Consider the following 10,999-nt stretch of genomic DNA (forward strand, 5'->3'; position numbering starts at 1 on the left):
AAAAAAAAAAAAAAAACTTTGAGCACCCCACTGCTTTTTGTTTCCTTAGACAACGACTGAGCTTCCTCAGATGAAAATTGCAGTGTATTTTAAAAAAGGGCAAGTAGAAGTGGTCAAAGTCATTTTTTTTAACAACTTTGAATTTCTTTCGTATAATCAGAAAAAAATACTAAATAATGTTTAACATGAAGTACCTTAAAAAAAAAAAAGGATGGGCATAAGCTTCTAAAAACCTGTGGTTCCCCTACATGAGGTCTCACTGGTTAATGGAGCCATTTCCAGTTATTGTAGAGCAAACACAGGACAATACATTTTTACATATATATATATATATATAAAACATAAAACATACAATATCTTTGATACTATAAGATGCGCTTTAAAAGCCTGATTTTTTTTAACAATGACAGTTTTCCTTGTAATCCAGTGGATCTTATAAATTAATTTTTACTGATGTCGAATACATTTCGGGAGGTACATGGCTGTCAAAATGTCAGTCTGTTTTTTGTATAGGTTGCAAACAAGGTTGGATGGTATTTTAAGTACACTACCATGGCTAACCTTCAGCTGTGTAAGACAGTGTTTTTCTTACGTGTTACTAATAAGGTCGGGAATACCAATAACTAGAAGCTAGCATTCAAACTTTGAAACACTATATGTAAACAGTTTTTTTGATCCAACTTAATTTAATGTTCCTATTTCTGACCCATCAGCTGAATAAAAGTTACTCCAAAAAGTAAACAAGGAACATTTTTCAAGAACCAAGGAAAATATATTTTGCCTCCAAGGAAGATTTGTACGAAACAGCATGAATCTATTAGAGCAATGGAAGCTTAGACGGTCATTAATTATTTACCAGATAAATACACTTCAAAGAAAGGCATATAGAACATCAAAGTTGTCTCAGTTAACACACAGCAAGCCACACAACCAATGCTGCAGATTCAATAATATTCAATTCAAGACAAAGCTTTTGCTTTGTAGATGCACTTAGCCTGGTCATATACATGTTTGTAACAGAAAATTATTAATTTCAACTGGCTCAGAGTACTATACGGATTTATTTGAAGATAAATAGATGTCATTTGGTAAAAAGTTAAGCTAAAAAATTTTAATAAAAATGACAAAGTTTAGTATCTACTTTGACTTTGCACGGCCTTATAAAAAATGTGATTATAAAAGAGGTTAAATAAATGTATTAAAGGGTTGTCAAGGCGAGTTCAAAGCACCTAGAAAACAAAAACAATTCAGTACTGTGATGCCTGTATGTTTTCACATCCTCTCAGTCGGTGTCCTTGAGCTTTTTTGCTTGTTCCTCATGCTGTGGTCTGCGGCTCATGTTTAGACTGAAGTTTCCCAGCGAGAAATTTCACCAAGTTCACCAGTTTTTCTAACCACTTTCTGAAACAGATGAAATCAGCTTGTTGTTGTAACATTTGTTTCACACCGTCTGTGAAAAGTTGGTAGATCTGAGATGTTTTTAATTATCATGAGTAACAGCAAATCTTTAAATGCAGCACGAGTTGGCAGCAACTAGCCTGTTTATTTCATCAAAATAATTAAGCGATCAGTGTTATGGGCCTTCAACACACTGTAATTACCTCATTGGAATAATTACATATTCGTTTGATGAAGAGCAGAGACTTTGATTCAAAGTATTGATGCAGTTAAGTAAAAAAAATGTTTTGCTTTGTTATTAATAGATGTTAAATTCTGTATGAAACGTAAAGGCGTTTTGTGATGTGTCCTCCTAATATGTCAAAAACAACCAGGATGATCCTTGAAAGCCTCGTTTACAAAGACTCCAAATTTAAAATAAAATATGCCAAAGACCCAAAGCTGGCAGAAAAGGAAAGAATAAAGAACAAAAAGACAACCTCCCCCCCTGCTCCATCTCTGCAACACAAATTATTTAGCTTGGCATGTTATGAATCTATCACAAATCCTTTTATAGCATACTCAAGAAGAATAGCCCTGTGTGATAATGTACTTGAAAGGCTATCGCACCACAGCAGACGCCCAGTTTCGGTGTGGGAGAGCGTCCCCTGACAAGGCTTCCACAAGCAGGGTTCATTGACATGAATGCTCTGGGGACAAGCATGGAATCGGAGTTGTATAGCTGCTGCTCTGCTGCCCTCCCTGTGGCATAGCTATAAGCGCATCCAGAGCCCCTTTCATCTGTGGAGCTGAGACAATGGCAGAGAAGCCTCACGGTTTCCAGCAAAGCACAGACGTCTCCATAAACATCTGCAAATGGGGATTCAGTCAAAGACTTTTTTGCTGCAAATGACTGCGTTTGAAAGTGCATGTGATCTCTGCAAGCTAACAGCATGTACAGTCGAGGAGTTATCAAGGGGGCATTAGGCAATATTAAAAGAAAACATGTACATGCACTTAAATAGATTTGGTAGTGTTTTTACATTTTAAACCCACTAAAATATGAATGTTTTCTTTTCACGCATGCAGAAGGAAACGCGTATCTCCCTGCTTATCGCTGTAATGTCAGACTTTTTTTAGATGGACGCTATTTCTCCAAGGAACTCAGCAGAGGAAAGTTGCTTTAATAATCTGGGACCTAGCATCCATTCCCTTTGCTGTAGCTCTCATTAATATTGATACGCTAAAAAATTAAGATTTTCTATCATCATTATAATCCACATCACCTCTGGGGTTCTGTTCTCTATTCTCATTTACTTCACCTCTTGTCTATTCTTTATTATTTATCATGTTTAGTTCTCTGTGCTTCTGTTTGGTGCAGTGTGATTCACGTGTTGTTACTCTTTCCCACTCGACTGCAGGGGAGCTGGAGAGATTTCAGAGTCCAGGTGATTCTCCGTGCTCCTGTTCATGGCCGTGGGCCTCACCTCCGACTCATATTGGCTGTGGACGTCTGCCCCACCTGTCCCCCAGTCCTATCTGGCTGACCTTGATTCAAATATGTAGTTGTAGAGTTAGATAAGCTAATTCCTCTTTAATGGTCCTGGTAAATTTCCTGTCCATCCTGGGAGAGGATTCCTCCTTCGTGTAGAAATCTCTAAGGTTTCTTCTTTTTTCCTGAATCATGTTTATCAGGAGTTTTTCCTTACTGGGAAGGAGGGTCTAAGGCCAATATGGCCATTTTTTGTGATATTGGGCTATATAAATAAAATTTAATTGAGCATTGTACAGATCACTCTGATTCATCAGATTGCTGTATTAGATTCATTTGCTGTAAAGTTCAGCAGAATTTTTTCACCAAAAACAAAGTTTTTTTTATGGTACCAATAATAGCTTGGCTTGGAACTACATTCCAGTAATTGTGAGCATTCACATTATAGTGATTCTCCTGCTCCTTTCTGAACGTTTTTCGGCACAGAAAGACTCAATCACATATTCATAAATTTCAGCTATCTTGGTATTAAAACGTTCAGCTTGCTCAGGACATTACTGCTTGTATTTTTTGGTATTCGTCAACTTTTTGAAATATTGAGCAAAATATGCCCCATAAGAAATGAATGAGAAAGTCTTCAAATTCAGTATTTTACTGAGATTACAAACAAGCATGGATAGTTATTCTTGGCCTATGTTTTAATCTTTAATAGTATTATTAAAAAAATTGTCATTGAGGTAATATATTAGCATTATGCTAACTCATTTGGGTAATTTGGCATCTACTGAGGTATTTTCAGACAGATTTAGAGTTTAACTTCTATTTTAACATCAGGTTAATGTTTTTGACTAATTTATGTTACTCAGGAATTTTAGGGTTTTTTAAGTTTAGCTTGTATTTAAACAACGGGCTGGCTTTTTTTGCCTTTTTTGGCATCTACTAAAGTTTTATGGGGCTTATTTGGTGTTTAGCTAATATATAAGTAACACACTAAATATTTTGCAGAGATGGCATGGATTGAAGATTTTTAAGCAATTTTTATTTTACACTTTTCGGAAATTTAGGTAATCTTTAGCACCCTTTCATATTTCTTTAAGAAGATTTTCTGTTTAACAACATTAATTTTTTTAGTAAATTTAACTTTTGCAAATAGCTTTTGGTTTCTCAGCAAATCCCTTCAGCAATCAAAGTAAATTGCATCACCGTTTTCAGTAAAAAGCTTCAGTATATTCAGAGAACTTTCAACAAAATGCATTCACACTAAAATTATTGGAGATAATGCAACTTTTCTAGTTAAATATTTTCTTGGCTGCAATTTGAATAGATTCAAGTATCGCCAAATGAGGTATTGCGATATTTCACTCAATTGATATTTACTTACACCCCCTAGTAGCTAGAGTTGCTTAAGCAACCCTTTAACTACCTACCCAACCAAATGGTACAGCAGCATACTATTGAAAACATTGTGTGTTTCACTCTTCCAAGGCAATAAGCAGGTGAAAAAAATGTATATACATATATATTTTATTTATTTTGTATTGGCTGAGTAGTTAAAGAGTTAAAACAGCAAACATAATATGTAACCTAAAAACACCACTGGTTAAATGTATTTGGCTGTAACAGCAGGCAAATTGATAGGTAATAACATTTGTAGGACTCTGTAGAAATAGATCTGTTGCTAATAGGTTCCACACTGACAGACACTTAAGAGGAAGACGATGAGACAAAATCCTAATTGGCTAAATTTCCATTGGTTGGTTTGCTGGGTACGAGGTGAGGAGTGAAATTGATCCAAAGAAGGAAAACCTCAGGGATCACCTTAAGACAGTGCTAAAATAAAAGTTGAAATCGACATTAGGCCTTCAGTCTAATAAAAAGAGAAGAGTTTAAAAGAAACATCTAAAAATTGGCTATAGATCAAGGCGAAGCGAATTGCTCCCCTACCCCTTTATTTATCCCTCCAAGTTGAGAGATATGGAAAATAGTGTATATAAGTTTGGTTGTAATTACTGCTCGATGACATCATCAATAGTTGACGGTCATCTAGTGCTTGGAAAATACCAATATCAAAGTTCAGACTTGATGGCAAAGTCAAACTAACCCTGGACGGGTTGCCAGTCTGTCGCAGGCCCTGGTTGCATAGTTGAATATGATCAATGTGTTCCTGTGAATTAGAGTCAGAACATGGAATTAGCCTCTATGGAATAACCAGTAGAATGGGGGTGACAGTGGTGCATAGGTAGAGCAGCCAACCTCTGGTCTCAAGATTGCAGGTTTGGTTCTCGCACATAGCACCTGGAGTTAGACACTCGACCTTACCTTGCTCCTGATGGTTACAGGCTGGCACAAGGGTTCGGCAGCAGAGCCGCCATCAGTGTGTGAATGGGAGTGTGACTGTACAGGGCTTTGGGCCTTCTAAGAAGGTATTAAAGTGGTATAAGTATTCACTATTTAGAATGTTTTTTTTTTTTTGTATATAAAGTTTTATACAAAAAGTCAGTAAAAGTATTAATAGTGGTTTGCCAAATCTTGATTCAAAAATGATCATTAACTTATTTCTTTGTTGTTCAATCCGTCTCCGGTATTATCATCCTTCTCTGTGAATGACATATCAAATTTGTGTATACAACTTGAATGCCAGATATGTAAATATTGGTTGGGTAATTAGGTGCATTGGAAAAAAATGGTATTTTCAATCTAGTTGTTGTCTGTTTCTATGTATCAAGAAGGAACTTCAACCGATACTTTTCTTGGCAGTATCTAACCCTCCTATTGGACTCAGATTTTGTTTAATCTCTGTCTCCTTACAATCAAAATGACCCTTCTTCACTAAAACCCTAATCTAAGCGGCTCATTTACATTTTCATAAGACACTATCTTATCTGAGTGTTTTGCCAAAGGCTGTCTTCCTGTCTTCATATTATATGACATGTATAGTTGTCTTTTTAGTAAGAATTTCTTCTTGTGAAAATGTGAATCCTGAAACAAAGTTCAGAAAACTAACATCTATAGGGTCTCGAGGACCGGTGTCTTATATGATTTCCAAACAACCTGTTATTGAAGCTCCTTACTGGCCAAGCACACCTGATCCAGGTGATCAGCAGCAGATAAGGCAGGATTTCTGGAATACCAGCAGGAGGCCAGCCCTCTAGGACTGATGGACACACCTGATCTAGAACTTTCAAATATCAATAAAACTGATTTGAAAAGATACAAAAATGGGGAAAAATGATTCAAGTACTCTCATGAACAGTCCCCCAATGTAGTATTTCAAAATCAACCACGTTCTTTCAAGGATGGATGGCTCAGTTGGTTGCGTGTAGGACTGGCGCATAGGGGCACGATGAGCTTGATCCAGTGTTGGTTCATAGGCAACACACTTCACACTACTGCCTAACTATGTAGCTTTCCTGTGCAGGTCCCCAGTCCAGATAAAATACAGGATTGTGCCAGAAGAGCATCCAGTGTAAAACTGAGCCAAGCAAAATGTGTAGATCTGTTTAAGCTGTGGCATCCCCTGAGCGGGCATGCCGAAAAGTGAACAATATTCTTTAAAAGATTAAATCTGCTTGTTGTGGATATAACATTTTTATCACACTGGGACTCTGAAATACACTAGATTCTACACTTTGAAAAAGTTGGGCAATAGAATTGTATCCAGCTGTCTGTCCGTTCCGTGACAGATCAAGTCTGAGACGTGTGACGACTAACAACTTTATGGATTTTTTTTTTTTTTTGGAAAATATTTAAATGTAGCACAAGTATGCTGCAACTACCCAGTTACTTCATTAAAACAATTAAACGGTCATTGTTATGAGACTTCCTTGGATGTTTCATACTTCTTTTTCATTTTTTTAATCTAATAACCTCTTGCTCAAGCTTTTCCAAAACAGTTTACCGATTCAGGTTTTACAAGGAAACACATGTAACATGAATATCAAATTAAAAGAAGGCCAGACAACAACTAAATGTGTTCTTTTTTTTTCTTTTTTTCCTAAAAATAGATGAACAGATAAACCTTGTGTCCTTTTTTTACCCCAACTTCCACAATCATTTTATTTCCACACTTAGACAGTCTTATAGATCTCTTTGTTATTTTAGCTTCAAGCATTTTGAAGACATTTATTGAAAATTTCCGCACTTCTTAAACCTTGAAAACATAACAAGCTTTAAAAAAACACCCTGCTATTAAGAGACCTGAAAGAAGTGTTTTATTCACAAAGATTTTGGCACCCTCAACAGTTTAGCCATGAGCTTCTGACAGCTTCTCAGCACTTTCAGTTCCATGTTCCTCATGTGACCACTCTCAAGAAACACAGAGACATCCTCAGCAAGAAAAACGCTTCCTTAATCTTTACAGAAATGTTTTACTCTGGCTTATGCTGTGTTTGGTGCTGGAAATGAGTCTGTGCCTCTGGAGTATCTGATAAATTATGGATTAATCAAATAATTTATTCTGAGATTTTGCTCTTATTGTGTCTTTACGCTGCAGACTGCATTTGTATCTGCCAGAGGATGTGGGGACGTGGGAGTCCAGGGTGTTGAGTTCTAATCCGAGTAGACATTACATGTTTATGTAAACGCAGCCTTTACATCAACCTACGTTAGGAATGCATCTTTGTTTGCCCACATTTAAACATTCTTTAAAGACGCAGTCCAATTAAAATCGTGTCTTTGGTATTTTCAACATGTTCTTGTAGCACTTTTTTTCATGATGGAGGACATATACTAGAAAAAAATTAGGCTTAAAATTCAATATCTGAGTATTTCTTGATTCAGGAGCAGATAAAAAAATTGCACTTGTTACATACAAGTAATAAGCTCCATTTCGATGCATCTACTAGTAGATGATTTGATCCATGTACGTCTTTCTTTTTTTCCTTGTCCAAACTATGATCTGGCTCAAAACTGTAGAGCCTAGATAGCTCCAATATTCCTCACCATTTTTGTTACACCAATAACTTGGGGCTGTAAACCAATTGGAGAGAATGTGCGGACGCCAGAGTCTTTCCATAACTTAAAAAATGTGAGAGCCACTGCATCTGGTCCATTCCTGCCAGTGCAGCCTGGCTTCAAATTTTTGCAGAACGCCAGTATACTTTTTTGTGAATTTGGGGCTATTAACAATCTAAACCGGAAATTATGAGAGGGAGTGTAAAGTGCGTCCGCTACATTTTTCAAAATAAAACCTATTTTCCACTGTACTCAAAGTTTTCGTGTGTTTCACCTGCTTTTACCCCTTTCTCCTATGATTAGCTAGTGTTGTATCAATAAGCTAGATAACATTTTGTTCACCGTGTTGTATTCAAGCTGTTTTAATCGTCACAGCAAACAAGTAAGAATACAACTCATCCAACCATAATACTTTGATAACTGTGAGCAATATTTTATGCATTTTTAACAAAAAAAGTAATCTCACCTCTAATTTTCTGATCTAAATGCAATCTGTAATAATGGCCTCCAGTTACTTTTTTAAATGGGAAGTTTTAGAAGGTACAAGGCGCGTTCATTAATTCAGCTACATGATTGGTCAATTGTTTTAACACACCTTTTGTGTGTCTTTTCCCTGATGTTCAGTAACACAAGATGCGTAAAAACCAGCACAAGATGAGCCTATTTACAGGACACACAAAAAATGAGTCAAAAAACAACACATCTGTTTTAACCTTCCTCTGGTGTTCGGGTCGCCACCGACCCGTTTTCAAGTTTTAAATGCATTAAAAAACATGTAAATTAGTTTATTGCGTCAAGGCTTTTTGACTTTGTCAAGAATCTCTATTTCAACAAAATAAAACAAAAAAAAATATTTTCACTAAATTATAAAATGCTCTGGTTGAAATTATGACCTTTGTGTTGTTCGGGTCAGTTTCGACCCACTTATAAAAGTAAGATCATAAAGCAATAATTAGAACCAAAACTTAAATCATAAGTGCACTGTCAGCCAAAACACTGACAGCCAGCTCCTCTACCAATCATGTGAGCTTTTGGGGATTCTCATTTTGCCCTGTTTTCCAGTATATCTGCACAAAAACAAAACAAACAAAGATGAGGATGTCCAGACATGTTACGTCAATTCACTAATTTGAATGGTCATTAGACTTGCAGTGCACATCTCTAATTTCAGCTGAATACTTCATGATGAACATGGCAGGGCAGCTGCTGCAAATGTAATCAAAATGACCCCAGGAATCACAAGGTTTGCTGTGACAAGAGTCAGTGACATCAAGACATTTTTTGAGCTATTTATGCCATTGTCACTAAAAAGAGTCAACTTTGCAATGACAAACTTGAAAGGAAAAAAAGTCCATGGTGACATGTGGAAAGACATTGATGAGGAATACCTAGATGCCTATATTGGTGTTCTTCTTGTTGGAGTGTACAGATCCTGCAATGAGGCCACTGATCTTTTGGACGCATCGACAAGCAGAAATATTTTCCATGCAAGAATGTCACTTCAGACCTTTCGCATGATATCAAGAGTCCTTAGATTTGACAACGGAGATACCAGAGCAAGATCTGACAAGCTTGCCCCCATCAGGGATGTCTTGGAGAGATGGACGCAGCTCCTTCCACAGATGTTCAACCCAGGGCCAGAGGTGACACTGGATGCCCCTTCCGGCAATATATACCCAGTATTTACATACGTACATACATACTCCGTCCACGCCATAAGCAACACAAAGAGCATCCGCAACAGCATCCTCCACAGCCAGCCCAGCCTCAACACCAACCAGAACAGCCACAACCCCACTCAGGCCACCTTATTCTAAAAGAAAGAGGTGTCAAGTCTGCCCAAGCAGTAAGGACAGAAAGAAAAACGTATTGTGCTTCAAGTGCAAGAAATATCTCTGCAAAGAACACACTAAAAGTGTCACTTTTTGCCACACATACCTCTAAACACACACATGCACATGCATGTTCTTGCACCCAGAGACGTTTACTCTGATTTGGTATTTTGGTTTGATTTGATGGATTGGTTTTCATTTGTTTGACCTCGCAAATCTATATTTTGTGGTATGACCTGTTTTGCTTTTCATTTTGTGTTTATATTAACGTTCTATTGCTAAAAAAAATACTTTTTTGACTTTTTCTTGAAATAAATATATATGGGTCGAAATTGACCCGTAACACCATAGATGTTACTATAGTTAATAATATTAAAAAGAAAAAATAAATAAAACAAATTAAATTAAAAGATGTGTTATAATAGTGTTTAGTAATAGTCAGATAACACAACAACCTTTTATTTATTTATATGACTCTGTTGAGGTTAATTTTACCATTTTTTAAAATTGAAATCGGGTAGTATACTGACAAAAAAAGGCCCAGAGGCCCACAACAAAAATATTAAAACCATTATTTTCATGGATATGGAAGCCTAACAATGTAACCAAGAGATGAGAAACAAATTGGATGATAGCTAATTGTTTTTAGTGTATTTTACAGCTGATTTAAGACACGGGTCAAAACCGACCCGTTAACATCAGAGATGGTAACAGAAAGCGAACACAAGAGGAAGGTTAAGAGTGTGTAGGTCATTGTGACAACCAACCCCGGTCTACCCTGTAATGCCTGGTTCTCACTGGACGCGGAAGTGCCGCAGAGTGGTGCGGAATGGAGGCCCCTTCCATTCGCCACTTTGCAGTGCTTTTGCGTCCAGTGTGAACCTTGCATTACCCAGTCAAATATGCAAATTTAAGCCTATAGAAGAAAAAAGTATAAATACAAGTTTCTTGCTTAGGCATCGTATGAAGACATGTCACCCAGAAAATGAAGTGTTGTGAATTTATAAAGTCACGAGAGAATGTGGGTTGGTTTACTATAGTACTTCCTATATAAATGTCGAGTTATCGCGTGAACCTACTTGAGTCCAAAGTTTCGTGAGGTTGGCAGCACAGCCTGTGGCTGCAGGACCACACTCATTCATAGCAAATATGAGTCATATGGTGTAGCAAGACCATAAGGCGAATTTCTGATGAGCTGCAGAAACTATGTCCTAGAAAACAAAAGTCTGTTTTTAAATTTTATTTAGGCTAAAAACAGAATACCGTATTTTCCGGACTATAAGTCGCGTTTTTTTTCATAGATTGAATGTCCCTGCGACTTATACTCCAGTGCGACTTATATATG

The sequence above is a fragment of the Oryzias melastigma genome, linkage group LG3 (genome assembly GCF_002922805.2).
Source record: "Oryzias melastigma strain HK-1 linkage group LG3, ASM292280v2, whole genome shotgun sequence".
Taxonomy (NCBI): Eukaryota; Metazoa; Chordata; class Actinopteri; order Beloniformes; family Adrianichthyidae; genus Oryzias; species Oryzias melastigma.